Source organism: Atractosteus spatula, assembly GCF_055471065.1.
Source record: "Atractosteus spatula isolate fAtrSpa1 chromosome 10 unlocalized genomic scaffold, fAtrSpa1.hap1 SUPER_10_unloc_16, whole genome shotgun sequence".
NCBI lineage: Eukaryota > Metazoa > Chordata > Actinopteri > Semionotiformes > Lepisosteidae > Atractosteus > Atractosteus spatula.
In genome coordinates, this window is record NW_028296619.1 from 56,744 (window position 1) to 76,361 (window position 19,618).

Genomic DNA, 19,618 nt, shown 5'->3' on the forward strand with positions numbered 1-19,618 from the left:
GCTTTTTAAAGACGGTCATAAACGCTCATGAAGTAATTAATGTCAGTTTGAAGTCTGTCTCTGTTGCCTCGGCTCTTGATGAAGAAAAGCCGTGCGTGGGAGACTCCCTCTCTAAAGAAGTTTGCCGTCACCCTGCAAGAGAGAAGAGCCATCAATCACCGAGGCAACCACTGAGACAATTAACATTAAACACGTGAAATGCGAGATGTTGTGATTTTTTCCCACTTAAGGCTTCTATCGTTTCTACTCTAACGAGAAAAAGAGTACTTATTAGAAGTACGATTTGAACAAACGTCTCCAGAGGAAACTGCGACCTGAACGCCTTAGACCACCAGCCATCTTGCCTTTAGTTCTTATAATGAATTATGTATTTTATTTCTTTCTCCTCGTTGATCATGGAATCATGTAATTAGAGAAATTTCTTTTTTCATGAGGAAAACCAGCACAAGCAAATGTAAAGTTTAGAGCAGCGCTCAATAAAAACGATCAGAAACGAAAGCGCTTATTTTGCGGATCAGTATATTCCGATACCGCTGGTTCTGCAGAAGAAATAAGAAAAGCCGGACTCCTAACACTGTGTTGCCATTAAGGCTACTTAGTTAAAATAAAAATGTATCGTCACCTTTTTGAATGTGATTATTAGAGACCTGTTGAATCTCCACCGGGGTTTCTTGAGAGATCGTTCAGCGAGCCAGTAATAAAAAACTACTTCGCTCAGTCTCTGCTGTCACTGTAAACTCGGACGTGATGTTCCGCAGATGTGCAGAGTGTGCTTTTCCTCTTGTTGTATTCAAGAGTACTCGCTGTGTGAGCTCCTCACTGCGTTTCCTTTACTTTTCCTGTGATTATCTACGTGGAGTGCGGTGACAAAATAGTCTTGAACATTTTCGGTTTGTGAAAGGAAACACTAAAGAAAATACAAGTGATGAACTTTTAAAATATCAACAGTACAGCTAGAAGAGTGGAAGATAAAATACGATTTATAATGAAATTCACAGTACACTTAAGGAAAACACAAACGCCCGAACAGGGACTTGAACCCTGGACCCTCAGATTAAAAGTCTGATGCTCTACCGACTGAGCTATCCGGGCCCTGGAAAACGAACGACACTGTCGGGATCCTCGTAAGTCACATGTCTCTTCTTGTGCCGAAGCGCAGTCATACCTGACCCGTCTGGAATGACCACTGACAGACTTTATCCAGAAGCGACGGCACCTCACCCAGTAGAATGAGTGAGAAATACAGCATGACATGGGGAGGTAAGGGGCTCCCACAATTAATCTTTCCTCACATTACTGATTTTTTCAATAGCATTTTGACCTTTTTTCACATTCAGATTTTTTCGCATTTAATAAGATCTTTTAATCAACAACATTAAGAACGAAAACAAATGGAAATTTTTTTGGAACAACAATTAAAAAAAACTTTCAATGCCTTGGTTCTATAAGTGTGCACACCCTTTATAAAGGGAGTTGTAACTATGTTGAAATTTAAAGAGCATTTCTGTAGAGAAAACAAAACATTTTCTCTGCCTTGATGTTAAGCTCAGGGAGCCTGCCTTTTAGAAATTCTATCTCTAAACACCTTGCGCAGCCTCTCGAGAGACTAACAAATATTGTTTTGAGAAATTGGCTCACACACCGGAAGGCACTAACGTTTCTCTTCGTTAGAGTATGTGAATAACTGTTTAACCCAAGATGTTTGTAATTGTGATTTTGTTAAAATTCAATAAATCGTCTATCAGCAGCAAGAAATTACTATGAAAGTAAGATTTTTTTTATATCATAAACTGTAAGACATGAAGAGAGTTTACAGGTCGTATCCTTCGCTTTGTCTCTTAAATTAAGCGTTCAGGATTCAAACCTGTGTTCGGACTGTTGTGTTTCTTGAATTTCTTATAATCATCAAATGTCATTGTTTAGTCCATCAGTTTTTTTCTCAGTTGTACAATGGAATTCGCGCAGCTTTCAGCTCAGTGCGGAGTCCAGAGGGAGGACTCGCTCGCTGAATGATCTCTCAAGAAATCCTGGGTGAGATTTAAAAGGTGTCTTCTTCAACAGCCACGACACGTCTGAAGACCTCTGGATTTCCTGAATATAACATAAAATTAGTTCAAATCATTTGGTAGTTAACAGAGCTAAATGCTTTAGAGGTACATTTAAAACAGCAGAGCAACACCATAGCACTTCGAGTGTGCCTGAATTTAATTGTGTAAATCTGGCTCTCTATGAACACGAGCAAAGAGTTCACATTCAACAGAAGATTGCGATGTGAGCACAGTAATATTAAGCACTTAAAGATACCGGGATCTCATACATACAAAGCATGCCTTCTATCACTGAGCTAAATCCCCAACAGACCTATCAATGGAACTGATTTAGAGATGTGCTGATGCTCTCTGAACACAATCCACCACTCACGAAGAATGCCTACAGTTTCCCGCTTTCGCGTTTCCTTTACTACAGAGTAAATTCATAGGAATGAAGAAATAAGGAAGGAAAAATAATCGCATCGAAACTTCCAGAGACTGGGTAAAAATGAATCAGTTATTTTTATATCCAGTCACACGGGCGACGATGATTGATTTATCGACGGGGGAGTGCTTTTTTACCTCCTCACTCGACTACCTTGATTAAACTACGGCGAAACAACGCTCCAACCACAGGAATGGTAACAGGAAGGATCATGTTATTTAATATGTCCTTTGGAGATGCCTTGTCAACGCACACAGGCGTTAGAGCTGGACAAATAATTGATAGTGGTGTTTGTAAACAATCATGGAACATTATTTCCAAACCAGGAAGAAAGGAGCAGACTTAAACTTTAAGAGACAGAAACGACACCTTATCACAGCTAACATTAATTAAAATGACATCACAATAAAAGAGCGGAGCCTTGAGTGAATCAAATTAGTTTTCATTGGACGTCTGTCTCTTCATAACTTTGTAGGTGAGAGGGAGGATTGCGGAAATGTGCCGGTGTTTCTCAGAAGTGCGTTGGTACTATAGGTGCCTTCTAAATAATTGAGCCGGGTTTGAATCCAGGTAAGTGCATCCCCAAATCTTTTCAAGAAAATCTGTGATCCGGTAACATATCTTTTGAAACTAGCATTCAAGGTAGGATACGTGTTCTTAAACACCAAAACACTCAATAAGGAAAAAGCAGATCTCTGTACACAAGACGGCAGTGCGATCTTAGAATTCCTGTGTTGTTGACGGATTCAGACTCCTTCTCAGAGGTCTTTGCTAGCCAAATAACTTTGCAGCTGAGGAAGAGCACCACGGAAAATACCAAACACAACCAGCGAGCGTGCTCTTAATGCAAGGAGCTGCTTTTTTTTTCTCGCAATAATCATTATTAACCAAAAACAGCAGCACAGGTAGGTCGCATTTGTGATTATGTCACTTCTGTGCTTCAGGAGGTCAATAAAAGACTCTGAAAGTAGTAAAGCAAAACTGAACTCAAAATCATATTAGGAATTCTGAGCGATATATCCATACAGGTAATCCAATAAGAATGTTGAAATATTTGAATATCATCTCTCTATATATTTCGCTGCTTTTTACCCGGAGTACAACTATTGGATTGAAGGAATGCTAACCGCTGGGTTAAAATGTATAGTTGTTATTTGGAGAAATCTGTAAACTCGTGATCTTATATGTTTTAAAAGACAGCACAGGAAAAAACGACAGTGCTGATTATTTTCCGGAGACGGAGCACTGATGACCTATCCGAGCTGATTGATAAAGCCCACCCAGTGGATACTCTAGTAGAACGTCAAAGAACATTCACCATTGTATCCAAAGAAACCACAGGAGCAACATCAGGAAGCACAATCAATTCCCCTTTTAAATCTTTCCTGTAAGGTATGCTATGTGAATTCATGAAGTTAATCCTCTGATCTCTTTTGACCACGAACAAAGTATTTCTGATGGAGCGCTATGTTCGAAGATTTAATAAGCTTTACCCCTGCCAATGATTCGGCGTGAAGAATTAAAAGTTTCACAGACAAAAGCAGCTCACCACCAAAGCCAATATTAAATGTACTTGCCGGTATACTATCATGTGCACTGCCTCAAAAGTGATCTCGGCAGATGTTGTTTCCTACATAAAGCTGAACATGCCAAAGAGAATTTATGTTGAGAAAACAAAATATTTTTTCTGCCTTGATGTTAAGCCTATATTTTAGAAAGTCTATCTCTAAACACCTCCCGCAGCCTATCAAAAAGCGCTTTTACTGATCGTATTGCAGGTCTGAAAACACTAACATTTGGCAGCGGTGGGATTCGAACCCACGCCCCCAGAGAGACTGGAGCCTAAATCCAGCGCCTTAGACCGCTCGGCCACGCTACCTCCCTCCATGCTCCTCTTCCTCACATTGCTGGCTTGGTAAATGCCGGGGGCTTCAGCTCTTGTCGTCGGATCTAATGATATCATGACATGTGGAAGTGACTGCACCTTTATCTTCCGAGATGCTTTCAATACCACAAACACTACTTTCACCGGCACAAACAGCAATAATGAAGGAGGTGGGATTCATCCTTTGTGCTGTTTGTAGGGGCGCAACTCTACGGTGATCTACTGACTTAAAAAGCAAAATTCAAAATCCTCTGCTACTACTGTTGCTTTTTTCATAGTTTCTTCAGATCCTTCATTTGAACGTCGATTTTGAAGGATATTGATGATAATTCCACATAAATTGTGGTTTTCTTGTGCTCGCCAATTTTATTCAAATACCAGCCTTTTTTACAGTTCCTTGCGTGTTTCACAAGGTATAATATCCCCCTCGCATCCTCAGCTAACATATTTTAAAATTACAATAGATTATACAGCATGCATGTTTACATTTATATTAAAATTAAAGTAAATATACCAGAACACATACAGTGCTAACCCAATAATTATTGTCAGGTTCTCCAACAAATCTGCGTTGTTATTTTAACATGTTTCAGCTGAGGGTGCAACAGGAGTATAAATGAATTTTCCCGCCAGCCATTCAAAGACCAAATTCCATGAGTGAACATTATTTTCTCAGACGTTGCCGGCATTGGACTTTGCCGGTGGTATTGAATTATGTCCACAACTATTGTAGTAGTTCCTTCTTGAAGTTCGACACGTGCAAAGCACTCGTAATATCATAGGTGTTAAAGTTCGCTGAGTCTATTCGAGTCGTGGTGTGTATCTCTGTCTATCATTGGGAGACGGGTAGCTTTTTTACACTCAGATTCCAATCTTCAATGCTTTGTGTGAGAGCTTACATAACTTTCATTTTCTCACATTTTCTGACGACTGTTCCAAAGGGGCACCCTGTCAATTCTGAATACTTTTCAAAAATCTGCCTGCATGTTTGATTATTGTCACTTCATTTCGAAAAAGTTCAATATTGATCATAACTAAAGAAAATAATGATCACGAACAAAAAAGGGATAAAGATGCCAGTCGATCTTGAATCACTGCTGGGTGACGGGCTTCTGTTCTGATATGGTTGTACGAGAAACAGGAGGAATCGCCAATCTCCTATAGAACATGAGTTGAATCAGGAGTGAGACATTTCGTATACTCGTGCATATGTCAACGCCTGACCGACATCGTAAAACTAACATTAAGTTGTCAGAGACATTCATTTATATACAAACAAGAGACAGACCAAGTAATAATTCTACATTAGTTCAGGTGGGTAAACCTGAACTAACTAACAAACCTATTAATAATTCTACATTAACGTGTCCTACACTGATCAGACTAATTGACATGGTCTGATTCAGAGCCTGTGCAGTTCGTGCTAATTACAACAACGACAGTTCTGAACCCTCATCACCGAACTGAGCACAAGTTCAGCTGTTCTCCAGTTTTGTTAGGCATGGTTTTTCATTGCAGTTCAGAGCTGGAGCTGATCTCCAGACAGTACAGTGTTTTGGGTAAGTTGTCGAAATTCGCATGAGGCTGCAGACAACTTACCCAAAGTGTTTTCTATAGCTTTCAGGTGCAGTTCATTTATATAAAAGAATGTAAGTGGTATAAACGCAACAAGCCAGACGGCAGTGGAACCTATAATTTTCTGACGCGAGGCCTGACGCGCTAGTCATTACGCCACTGACCCTGCAGTGCTAAAAAAACACGTTTTCTACATTTATGTCTATTTAAAATCACTCTCTAAAAAAGACAAAGGGTTTGTGTGTCGCGCTAAAATTCCGCTTCATTTCGAATGCAAATAAAAACCGTTTTGTTCCAAGAAATCATACATTTGTCACATCCTTCATACTATACTTCTCTCTTGTATTAGTAAAGCATTTTGATTTAAACTGAACAATATATGAAAGGTTTCATCTATACACTTACACATAATAAGTATACGAATAAATACTCGGAAGAAGCCGCAGCTCAGGTATTAGAGAGATTTAAATCGGATCGGAGGATTTAGAGTCCAGACTGCAAAAAGACAGCTGACACAAGTCTTTTATAGAACCGTTTTGATTTTCTCTCCTTTGTCCCCGTGGCGTCATTGTTCTGCTCGCAGCCGAGCCCGACACACGTCTGGTTTTTGTCGCTGATTATTATTATTATAATGTAAAATGCAATAAAAAATAAAAAAAAATATCAAACTTTGATTCAAAATAGATTAATGTAAAAACTGATAAAGCTAATGCTTTTTTCAGGGCTATATCCACTTTTGTTTTAAAAAGCGAAGTCTGTCGCGATTGTGAAAGTTAGAGAATGTGTACCAGCGGGTGCCTTCATATCGCGAGCGTCAGTCTCGCCCGTAGCTGCGATAAGGTTAAAAGCGCCCAAGTGATCTGTCTTTCGTCAGAGTAATTGCCGGAGCAGTAAGACGCAGAGCACCATCCAGCAGCTGTAGACGATGTTCGGGGAAGTGCTAATTCTGTTTTCAGCACAGGGAGTGAGAATGAGCTCAGTCCGGCTCCCAGCAGAATCCATCCTGGTTTGGTTACAGTGCGTCTGAGGCTCTTTGGATCGTAACGTAAAAAAAAACAATTGCTCACATCGTGTGACTTCCACGACAGGAAGAGAAGATATCACTTAAAAAAAATCAGAACTGAAGATTTGGATCCGGGGTCTCATACTTATAAAATTATTAAAATAATAATTATCAAAATATCAGATTGTGTTTCTGCAACATTTCGTGCACAGTACGCCATTTTTATCTAAAACAGTCACAACGAGGGCTTTACACGCAGTCTGGGGTATTTTCCCCTTTTATATTTTTGCCACTTTATATCGAACCTGTTATACTCCCAGAAGTGCACAGTAGCTTGTACTTAATAAAAATGTACAATTCACCACTGGTATAAAGAGATGTGTGCCGTGTTTGCCTTTGTAAGCATTTGTTTAAAAAATAAGTTCACAATACGATAAAAACACAGAAAGCATAAACTTTATAATACAACGATACAAAATCAATACCAAATCATTATGCCAATTAAGTACCTATCCTTTGAAAACAGAGAACACCATTATATCTACAAAAAACTTGACATTTGTATGTATTTTTGAATTACAAAGCAGACAGTGTAGTCCCTTAATTCAAAGATCAGATCTTGGCCAAAACAAGACAATCAGACGTGGGCTGAATTCGGAACAGGAGCCTCTGCTTCGTCGTTTATTGAGCTTTTGATCAATGTCTGAATGAAACAGATTCGCTTTTTTAACTCTTTGATTAAAGTACACAAAAAGCACCTTCCTTCGAGCCAGCGACCTAAGGATTCCCTGCTGATTCCACTACACTCCTACGCTCTACCAACTGAGCTATAAAAGGGATGTCAGTATGCTCTTTGGCACATACTGCCCAATGTAGTGAAATGTTTCCAACTCGTTTCCTTAGTCTTGTTTACCTTGAATTTAAGCCACGAACCAGGATTCTACTGTATAATCTTCCAGGGATATTATAAAATGTTTGATGGGGCATCAATCATTCCAGGCGGAAATTGACTCCTTTTTTTTCTCGAGGGATCATATTAAACATTTCATTAGTATCGAGAGGAGGATCACCATGAGACACAAAACAAACAGTTTCTTTCTGTCTTTATTATAAAGTAGCGTTTGTGCTACATTAATAATATTTTCGTGGAAATAAAGAAGTTGTAAATTACTGTAAAATTTATATTTGAATCGAAATGTGGTTTTGAGTTAAATATTAGCGTGTTCATGTAATTAGTTTGTGTTTGTCATTACTATATATTGTAACGCAACGGGGGCTCAGGCGGGCGCCCTTGCCGCATCTGGTCGGCCCCATCCCGACTGAGGCTCGAACCCGGGACTTCCGCGTCTCTCTGCAGCGACCTAGCCCCGTGAGCTAGAGAGAGATCTCTTTCCAGCCCAGTAGCTGTAGTCCTGCTATCATAGGGAAGGGCGGTGACGTCACCTGCTCTGGTACGCTGGCTCTTACACAGTACCTGACGGCCGTAAGCGTTACACTCTCCCCCGCTTAAATCGCCGTCCCCGGCGAAGGGCTATCCCACCCCGCTTCTGACACCAATGTAACGCAACGGGGGCTCAGGCGGGCGCCCTTGCCGCATCTGGTCGGCCCCATCCCGACTGAGGCTCGAACCCGGGACTTCCGCGTCTCTCTGCAGCGACCTAGCCCCGTGAGCTAGAGAGAGATCTCTTTCCAGCCCAGTAGCTGTAGTCCTGCTATCATAGGGAAGGGCGGTGACGTCACCTGCTCTGGTACGCCGGCTCTTACACAGTACCTGACGGCCGTAAGCGTTACAATATATATATTGCCATGTTACTAGAATTTGTAACTGAAGTTTACTAGTTGTGTTTTTTATGATGATTAGACATTTGTTGATTACAATATTGTATATAATCTACAATTTGAACTACATATTTTTCAGGTGTGAATAATTGTATATTTTAAGAATACATTTCTAAAATAAATCATTGGCTTTATTTACTAGTTTCTACACCTATAAAAATCTTTCTTTGATGTATAATAGACCTTTAACTATATATGTATTATACTGTAGTCTTCTAAATTTATCCGTATAATAGAACTCCAACCATTTATGTATAATAAACATATAATCATAGATGTCTAATTGACGTATAACGATATACGTATATTAGAATTTCATTCTAGACCAGTTACGGAGCACATTTACACGTCTAAGGTATGCGTTTAATAGTCGTATATTCTACATCTTTTGCCCACCGGGATGTGCCGATTTTAACTTAGCAAACCAAGATACACATTTTCTAATGAAGCCTTAATTAAAAGACAGTTTGTTTCTCGAAAGCGTGTTATGTAAAAAAAGAGAAAAACGAAAATATATGGATGACAATCTTTCAAAGCTGAAGATTTTACTTTTGAAAAATTGACATTTTATGTATGCAGATGCATTCGCTGGTTTTAGTACTTTGCTGTACTTCCTGAATCATTTTCAGTATTATAAAGTGGGTGTAGATTTTTCTTTCAGGTTAGGACGCGAGTGTGTACATGTGTTTGATTTTCGTTTCACTGATTCTCATTGAAGATTTGGGAATTAACGACGAAAGAATCAGTTGCCTCGGAAAGCAGAAGGTTTGGTTCTCAACGATATTGAAGACACGCCCATGTAGAGCAGCGGGTGATGTTTTGTACTATAAAAGACCAAGTGCTCAAAGTGACGTCTGCGTTTACCATTTAGACTTTTCATCTCGGGCGCACTTTTAGAAAGCAAAGATAGAGCAGTTGTGTTGAATCGCCCCATGACAGCTGTCAGCAGAGTGACGCAGCGGAAGCGTGCTGGGCCCATAACCTAGAGGTCGATGGATCGAAACCATCCTCTGCTATGTGCACTTTATGCACAATTGATAAGCACACCATCAGTTTAATGAAGTGCATTAAAACTGTTTTTTTCTCTCGTGTGTATGCAAGCTTTACACTTAAGGTACTCTTTCATCTTTACCAAAAGCAGATGCCCAAGTGTATCTTTGGTTGTTCTGCGATCCTTCATAGTTTCCCCAATTCCTTCAAATGAACATCCATATCAAAGCAATTATGTATATATATATTACAATTAAGGTACATATTAAAAATATCAACGCACATTTGTATAATGCTCATTTAATAATGATTGTCAAGGATTGTCAAGTTCTCCAACAAATCTGTGTTCTAATTTTAAAATATTTTTGTTAAGGATACAACGGGTGTATAAATGAATTCTCCCAACAGCCAGTTAAAGAAAAATTCCACACGTGAAGATGGTTTTCTTGGACATTGACTTAGGTACTTAATTGTTTACTTGTTGTAGTTGCACACGAGTAAAACACGAAGATTTCCTGCAACATTCAAGAGGGTTTGCGAAGAAATCCCTTCAATTTTAAGCGGAGATTATGTTTACATCATCACAATCTGAAGCGCATCCCTGAGTGCGTTTGACCCACCAGCCCTTTGTTTAACAGCTGCACAAGGACACATTCCCGTTGCTTTTCACAAATCACTGGCATTTTTTTGCAGCATTTCTTCTGTCCTGAGAAGCAAGATTTGTATTTTATCTTTCAGAAGTTGTATGAATTTCTTGAAGTTCAGAAACAACTTGTTCCAGAAAAGAAATGAACACTTGCTTCAAAGTAAATCAAGACGTATGTGTCTCTTGCTGTATGTGCTCTTATCTGTCCATCTCTCTCTCCTCTTCTCTCACTCTGGCAGTCTGTGCAGAGTATCTGAAGGAGATGTAACACCACTTGGAAAAGAAGAAAAATTCTCAGGAAAAATTCTCAGGAAAATTCTCAGGCAGAATAAAAAATCATTATTCTCTTCTCAGTCAGATTCACAGCTCAGACTCACACTCAGACAGGATCTCAACTCCGTACTGCTCTCTATCCTCACAATCCAGAACCAGAAGATATTCAGACAATCAGTGCTGCTACATGAACAATATCAGACAGAACAGCCTGGACTCATGTCACATTTCCCCCTTTTATCCTTCCTCCCAGCCCTCTAAGAGACATAAAAGAGCTCCTGGTTCTCCTCTCTGTGAACTGGGCTCAGGGGTCACTGATCTGGCAGTTGTGGGCTCTGATCCAGGTCAAAAGCAAGAAGGTTTTATTAATGCTTTCCAGGACTTCCAGCCCTTCAGTATTACTTTCTTTACTGTATGTCAGCCTCCCAAAATGTTTATAAATGTTTTATAATACATATGAGTGTGGAATTATCTTATTATTTATATATAGTATTTATGTAATAAACACCAATAGTGACACTATGATCAGTATATTGATTATTTGTAGCCGATGGCCCGATGGTCGTGTCTACAATAGTGACCATTTGACCAGTCTGTAGCTCTGAGCAGTGGGACTCAGATCACACAGAAGACCTGTCTGTGTGTGATTCCATACCAGCCCTGGGATTCAGCTACTCTCACAAATGTCTCATAGACCGTCTTATTAATTTACAATTAGATGAAGTCATGTAACAGTTTTACAGATAATTTAAATAATCAGACAGCAGTTTTGGCAGTGGATACATCTCCACATGGGGGAAAGAAACTGAAATATATGTGCTCACTGTAAAGTAGGAAGAGGTGGTCAGACAAGCAAAACAACTTTGCAGATAATGTGAAGTGACATTGTTTTGTGTCAATCAGCTCACAGATTTCACTTCATGTGCCTTAAGCTGTGCAATTTGTATGGTTGTTGAATGAGATTGATTTCTTCACAAGCCCAGTCAATTGCCAGTGGAGAGCTTGCCGACGCACACCTTCATGAAGACTCTCTTTAAGATTTCATTGTCACGTCGCCTCCGTTGCATACAATAGTAGCTCCGACACTAAGAGAAAGGATGAGAAATGGCATTTATCAAGCGATTGCAGTGTTTGGTTGACTGAGGATCCTTGTGTGCTGAACTGGCCTCTGAAGAAAGTGTAGTGCAGTAAAACAGAAGGTTTGTGTCACTCAAGATTGTTACAGAACAATACAATTACAATACTTTTATGAGAGTAAATATTACTGGTGCATCACAGTTCTTATAATGGTGAAAACAGGAGCACCTTCTCTACATTTTTGACTGAAGTATTTAAACGGAAAGAAATACTATCACTATGCAATTCATAAATGCAATTGAGCTCCTCTAAATGTTCTAGTCTGATGAAACAATGTATAGAATTAGGTGACAATATCGGAATTCATTCAAATGCACAAGATTAATTTTCAGCAACAAAAAAAGTGCTTGGAAATATTTTACAAGAATGAAACCTTACATTCACCTAAATAAACATTCACCCTCTACATTAGCAGAAAACAGTAGGACAGAAGGTTAGTGTCACTGGACACTGCGTCAGAGAGGCCGATCTCTTCTCCCTCATTATGCAGGCTTACCCACTCATGATGAACTGTCCTCCAGCGATACTCAGCTGCCATCATCGACGTTCATGTACATATCATACCTTAATATGGCACTGCGTTACAATAATTTGATCAAAACAACTGGTGAAAAAAAATAATCAAATATTTCTTTCCTTCTTTTAGTAGATAAAGACTTTGTCCAAAAAAGAAGCATTTATACCTTTACTCTCCTACCAGCCCTTACAAGTCACCCAGTTTTTAATTTAGAGCTGGATTAAAGCTCTAGTCTCTTTGGGGGTGTGAGTTGGAATCCCACTGCTGCCAAATATCTCCAACTATCTCAGTGTTAAGAAGCAAAAAACACACATTTGCTGCAGAAGTAACAGGATAATTTGTGCCATTCAGCCTTATAGCGTGATGTCATTTTCTCATGCTCATTTTTAGATGCTTGTGATCGAATCTATGATTATTATGAGTGTGCCCTCCATAAAGGTAGCACAGATATAACGTGCCAAGTTTTCAGAGAATCATATTAAATACAGGTCAGAAGAAGGCGACAAAGTGTCTGCTAGGCAGTTCAGCGATTTCAACGGTGTTCTCTGTTGTTTAGGTCCAGAATGACACCCGTTACAACCAGGAAACACACAGTGTCAGGCATCAAAAAGACTTCCCAAAACCCTGATCCTCTCCTTGATCCGGTAATGGCATCCAGACATTTCCTGCAACAAAGCCAGCATACAGTCTTCAACAACACGAGTGAAAGGCTAATTCCCAACCTTTGCAATCCTTTGCAAAGAAGGACCGCATGTGCTCAGTGTTAAATGCACTGTTCATTATTATTAATAATAATAATAATAATCTTTACATTATATAGTGCCTTTAAAGGTGGCATTTCAAATTGCTTTACAGAATGAAACCAATAAAGTTAAAAAAAATACACAAGATAAGCAGGATGAGAATACACAGTTAGAGGAGACAATAGATGGTGGTATTAAATACAGTAGGAACAGAGGGGTAAAATTTAGTTCATTAAAGGCTCTTCTAAAGAAGAGGGTTTTGAGTCTGGATTTGAAGGAGTTTAGAGAAGGTGACTCTCTGATATCCTTGGGGATAAAGATCCAGAGCTTTGGGGCAAAACAGGAGAAGGCCCTGTCACCCATAGAGTGTAGATGGACTGGGGGACAGATAGGAGACCAGAATTAGAAGAGCGAAGGTTGTGAGGTGGGGAGTAGGGCGATAACCCAGACAGGTACTGAGGTGCCAACCCATGGAGAGCCTTATAGGTGAGCATGAGGATTTTGAAGTTGACAGGAAGCCAGTGCAAGGAGTCCAGGACAGGAGTAATGTGATCACAGTCCAGTGCTAATTTCTTTCTTGTGGCTGCTGGTTCATTTTCAACTGTGGACTCTTAAGAAGTCCTTTATTTGACTTGATCAACACCAATCCCTAGAGGATTTCGAAAGGTTGAATCAAAATGATACATGACTCTGGTGGGACTCAAACCCACAACCTTTTAATGACTTCATTCTATCAAGCCCTAGAAGTCCACTGCACTCTCAGCGCCAAACCTGCTAAATGTTATCCACAACTTCAAACACCTGTTAGAAACGGGCAACTGCACTGTTACGCCTGCTGGCTCAACAGATAATCCTTTTCGAAGTTTAAGGAGAGGATTTCTTTGTTAATTCAATTAAACGTTTCAGAAATGCTGAACGATTGATGTGTTTCGCGCGCAGCACTGGCTCTCCTTTGCTTACAAATATTTTTTTTTACACCAATTTACTCAACTACGATTTTTGCTGAACATTTTGTTTGATTGCTTCCTATTGTATACTGCACTGATTTCTGTATTGTTCAATTTCCCTGTTGATTTTAATTTCTTGTTTTCTAAGACAATCAGACCAGCTGTTCTGACCTTACCTTGCACTGGAGCCACTCTTTTCTTTCCAAAGCCGTGGAGAGAGATGCTACTGCAGGCAACACCCCATGAGAAACATCATGAGCATCTTTAAAAGCTCTCTACCTGCCCGCTCCCCACACCGATGTGTGTGAGCAGGAATTTAAAAGGACATTCTGAAGTGTAGAAACATTTTATCGTTACGTACTTTTTCTGTGCAGTTAGTTCTCCTTCAACTCCGCCCAACAACAGAGGTCGTTTTTAATACAGGAGTAAAGGCACATTGCACATCAGCAAAACATCACGTACGGGTTTAGGGAGAGCGACATCAGTGATTGGAAGGTTGGAAGTTTCGGGTCACTTTTTTTATTATAGATTCAAGCAGCCCTGAATACCTTTTCAAGAAACATTTCAGAATCCCAGTCACATCCAGTATGATTTCTACACAGGTCTACAGTATACAATCAGAATACTGTTTGTGCGTTATATAAAACACACCGCCCAAAGCATTTCTAAAACAGGAGTTACACGTTTCTGAATGCGCCCTCCTTTATAAATCAAATAAAAGGTCTGAAGCCTGCTCCAAAAAAGAACTATATTCAGAGCTGACAAAGAAGTGATAGGAAACATCTCGGAAAATGAAGGTGCAGTCATTTCCACTCGTCTCACAAGAGCTGAACCCACCCGGCGTTCTCTGAAAAAGTAAGGTGTTGGGAGTGTGGCTGGGTGGTCTAAGGTGCTAGTTTTGTGCTCCAATTTCTTTGCTGGGTTAGGTTTGAATCTCGCCTGTGCTAAGTATTTGTGGGTTAAGACCTTCCTTCTATTGCGAGTTCAATGGGTAAAAGCTTTGCTTGACAGTCTGTCGAGAGACTGAACTAGGTGTTTCAAGATAGTCTTTGTCAGCTTAACATCAAGGCATAAAAAAGCCTAATTTTGTCTTCCCAACAGCAAAGCTCTTTGGTCCCTTCAGCATTATGCAGGGAGCAACATCTGCCGTGATCACTTTTGAGTCAGTGTGAATCGTAGTGTGCCGCAGTTGTTTTTAAAATTGGTTTTGTAGGCATGGTACATTTGTCTGTGAAACTTGAATGCTGTGCTTTTTCACGCCTAATCATCGGCAGGAGCAAAGCTCATTCAATCTTTGCGCACAGCGCTCCATCAGAAATACTTTGTCCAAGTTTTGAAGAGATTGTGGGATTCTCTGCACGCGTTCACATCGCGTACCTCAGACAACACCACCATTCGATGAGAAATTGATTCTGCTTCTTGCAGTTGTTCCTGTGGTTGTGATAGTTACAAAGTTGCACTTTCCTCCACGTTCTGCTATAGTATTCACTGGTTGAGCTTCATCATTTGGCTCAGAAAGGTCAACTGTGCTTCGGAAAAAATCAGCAATCAGTCTTTATTTTGTCGGTGAGTATGGCTGTCTTTTAAAGCACATGAAAATCACGAGTTTGTGGATTTCTCCAAATAGCAATGAATTCAGTTGTGCAGTGCTTTACTGCTTTCAGAGGGTCTTTTATCGCCGCTGCTGTAGTAGAGAAGTGACATAACCACAAACGCAATCACTTGTGCTGGCTGTTTCACTAAGTATTAAGCTTTTTTAACTATCACATGATTTTAACTAATTTAACATAATCTCCAGGAGAGCACCTCGCACTGCTCACTGAGCTGATGTATGTGCCCATTTCTCAAAAAATTAAATATCATCTGAACTGATTTTTTTCTACTTTAAATGCTTTCCTACTCTTTTAATATTTCAGTTAAATCTTTTATTTTGAAGTACTTTCCATTGATATTAATCCTAGTCCTGATGAATGAATCTGGGACATGGTGCGTCTTGAATAATGTTCTTATAGGTTTCAGTTTGGAAAAGTGCGCTCTTCAGAAGCTACCGAAACCTGTAATGGTCGCACAAAGCTTAATGCAATAGCAACGTTTGGGGTTGAAAAAGAATATAACTTGCTATGAATACGAACACTGTTACAGGAGGCGTGTAAGGACTATTTTAGCTCAGATCATCAATTTATCTTACGTTTCTACTCCATTAATATCGCTATTGAGTGCTAAAGGTAGGTCCTGGCAATACTTCTTGAGATCTTCTTTAGAAAACTTAAAAAAATATATTTCCAGTACTAAACAAAAAGTAAAAAATACCGATTACGTGCAACTGATAAAATCTCTCTTCCAGGGACGTTGTAGCTACATGCAAATTACAATGGAAAACTTTTATCAGCTTTAAAAGTTTCTTTTGCATTTATAAGACGATCAGCATGACACTCAAAACATACTTGTATTCAGTAAGCGCTGAGTCTGCTGGCTGAGCAAGTTGCCTCCTCTACACACAATAGCAGCCCCGACGCTAAGATAAATGAAGCTTTTATTGCTTTTATTGGGCACTTTTCATATCCGATGAGCTTGACATCTCCCAAGGGCGATGGAGTTTTTTTGCGACACTGCTTTTCCCTTTTTTCTTCTTTCTGTACTCTGATGGAAAAAAAAAACTAGAAATCATGTTAGGGAAAAATGTATTTTTTTTCGTGGAGAAAACGTGCACCAGGAAATGTTTTGTTTTGAAGAAGTGATTTAACATGATACATGACCTAATTTACTGGAGTAAATGCTCACACTGCAAGGTCTGCTTTACTACAAGAGAGAAGTAGAGTGAAAGATGTCATAATTTCACTGCGTTGTTGAAGAAAACCTTTTTCTTTGAATTCTAAATCAATCAGAATTTCAAAGTGACACACAAACCCTTTGTCTGTATGAAAGAGATGATATTTTAAAACTGATAAAAATGTAGAAAACACGTTTCTCACTTAGAAATTTTAGATGGGATGGTGTATTACTAGTTGCAGCGCTGAACTCACCATGGTGCAATTCAGTTACATGATTGGCCAGTGGTTTAATGAATAACGCGTCTGATTTTGCATCATGAGATTGTAGGTTCGACTTCTACCAGGTTCGTGTGTTTTTAAATCAGGCTACTCAGAAATAGATGTCCATTATGTGAATGAACCACACCTGAAAGCAAACGTTGGTCGGGTTTCCTTCTTTCCAGCATGAAATAGCAAATCGTTACAAAAAGCACCAGCTAATGTCCAATAGCGTTAGTCGTTTTAATTAACATGAATATACTGTAAGGTCTTGGTACATGGGATTGGATTTCATCCACAATTTAAAAGGGCAAATTATATTTACAGGCTTCAGACACTTTTTAATACAAAAGTGACCTAAAACTCTGTAACTTTCAGGTTAGTTTGAACCTGTAATGAAAAAGGGGCCTGAAACTTCCATTCTGTGATGTACAGATGCAGCCATTCAAAATGCGCGGGCGATACCGCATTATTTTCCAGTACACTGTACGCAGTCTACCGCGAGTTACCGGTAAATACCGCTAGCAAAATAATAGTATCCGGAATTTCCGCAAGGTGGAGCTAATAAAGCTCAACCTCTCATGTTTGAGCTGTAGCTATCAAAGTCTTTAACGAAGATATTACTAATAGTATTAATAATAAATGACCTTGAACAAGCTGTAAACTCAAAGTATTGCCCTGGTCCACATTATTTTTTTCATTGACCGTCTTTGTAAAAGTAACACCACAGCATTTCGCAATCACGCATTTTTTTCCAATCATGCAAAGTACAGTAATTTTTGAGAATCGATTCACCATGCCTTTCACATGCTCATAAAAGAGATTGATTTAAGAACATAAACATATTACCGTATGCAAACTGTACTGTATACAGTATGTATATGTATATTTAATGTCTTAACTGTGCCCGTTTAAGTATTGAATATTTATATGGAATTTTACCACTGAAGGGAAATCTTAGTAGCTGAGCATAAAAAGAATAGGAGCATACTGCAATGCATGTGAAGGCCATAAACGATATTAATTTTGGAACATAAACATACAGTATATGGCTGGTCTCGGTACTTTAAAGAAAACATGCACGAAACATGGTTTCATAATGACCAGAATCGGTCTTGAGATATTTTTAACTTGATTTACAGTATTTGAGAGGTATGTCTTGACACCGATACTACGTAAATACTGCTCACGTATATGTTTCTAGGTTTATATTATGCATTTCATACGGTCAAATTACTTTTGAGCAACTGATAAGAAGCGTGAAACGGTAGGCCCAGGGCGTTTTAGTTTCGTTTTGTGCGGGGACTGCTTTAACTATATCGCCGTGGATTGATTAGAGATATCAAGTACATACAAGTCATTTTTTAAATGTTGTAGTTCGTCTTGTAAAAATGTTATGAGTACATCATCTGTCAACAATTACACAGGTTCTGTTTCCATATTGCGGATTTTGGTTACGTAATATTATTTTCTGATTTCACGTTGTGAATATATGATTTGGGCAAACAGAGCCGCAAAGAAGTACATTATGGGTTGTTGTTTTTTTTTGCAGTTTTATCTAGAACAAGCAATGCTTAAACCTTTGTCTGATTCTTGTGAAACTATCCACACGACAGTTACCTAGGAGTTGACTTCAGTGATGTCACTGATGGGATGTTTCTAAAAATCCATCCACTGTAAAACTTCTCCAGTTATCCTGCATATGTATTCGCTAATGAAGCTGTGTGTTCTGAGCCTGGTTCTCTACATTTCTGTATGAACCAGCTTAGAGGGCTAAAGACAGCTTGTGTTTAAATTGAGTGTAAGGTAATTTATGCTTCTAAAATCATGGTCAGCATTGATTATTGTACTGTGCTGTAAACTTGTTCTGTGCCTAATTACATTATTTTATAGCTTTATCAAATCTGTACATTGTCTGTCGATAATGTTTCTGTAGTGCTTTTTCAGCCTTCAGCATGTGACTGTGCTGGTGGCGCTGTGGGTTAGTTTCCTGACTCCCATGTTACATGGTCTGTGATTGAATCCCATGGAGCTATGACTTTATTTTTTAACAAACATTTCTTTGAAAAAATGAAACGTTTCCCTTGGTCAGAGATTAAATAAAACCTCACTCGCACCAAACAAATTTATATTTCTAAATATCACAACATGATCAAATTTAAGTCTTTTTAATAACAATGAATAGTCACCTATGCGTTACAAAATAAACATTTATATTGATTTGAATCGCGTTTTGATTTAAATCGTAAACGCGTGTTTAAATATATGTGTTTAAAGGCGATATACTGTATAAAAGCGCTGATTCTTATGGAATGTGTTCCGCCGGGGATTCAAAAAATGTATTTTTTTTAATCGCGTATCTAAGGAAAATTGCAGTATAACTTTGTTCATGCACAAACAGTGGCATGTTACATTATAATTTGGGTGTCTCCTCTTGCCAGAAAGCTCTAAATTGCATTTTGAGTGCGGTTTCTGACTTTTTCTAAATTGCAACCCATAAATAAAGCTGATACAGTTTAGACTTACTGTATTCTAAACTGTATTACAACAGCACATTGG

General features: G+C 39.0%; 2 non-coding genes across 2 annotated transcripts; both read right to left on the reverse strand.

The window, feature by feature from the left end:
• Positions 1–1,019: 1,019 nt before the first annotated feature.
• trnak-uuu (transfer RNA lysine (anticodon UUU)) lies at positions 1,020–1,092 on the reverse strand. The gene has a single exon. It is a non-coding gene; the product is annotated as a tRNA-Lys (tRNA).
• Positions 1,093–4,272: 3,180 nt separating this feature from the next.
• Positions 4,273–4,354, reverse strand: trnal-uag (transfer RNA leucine (anticodon UAG)). The gene has a single exon. It is a non-coding gene; the product is annotated as a tRNA-Leu (tRNA).
• Between the last annotated feature and the right edge of the window lie 15,264 nt (positions 4,355–19,618).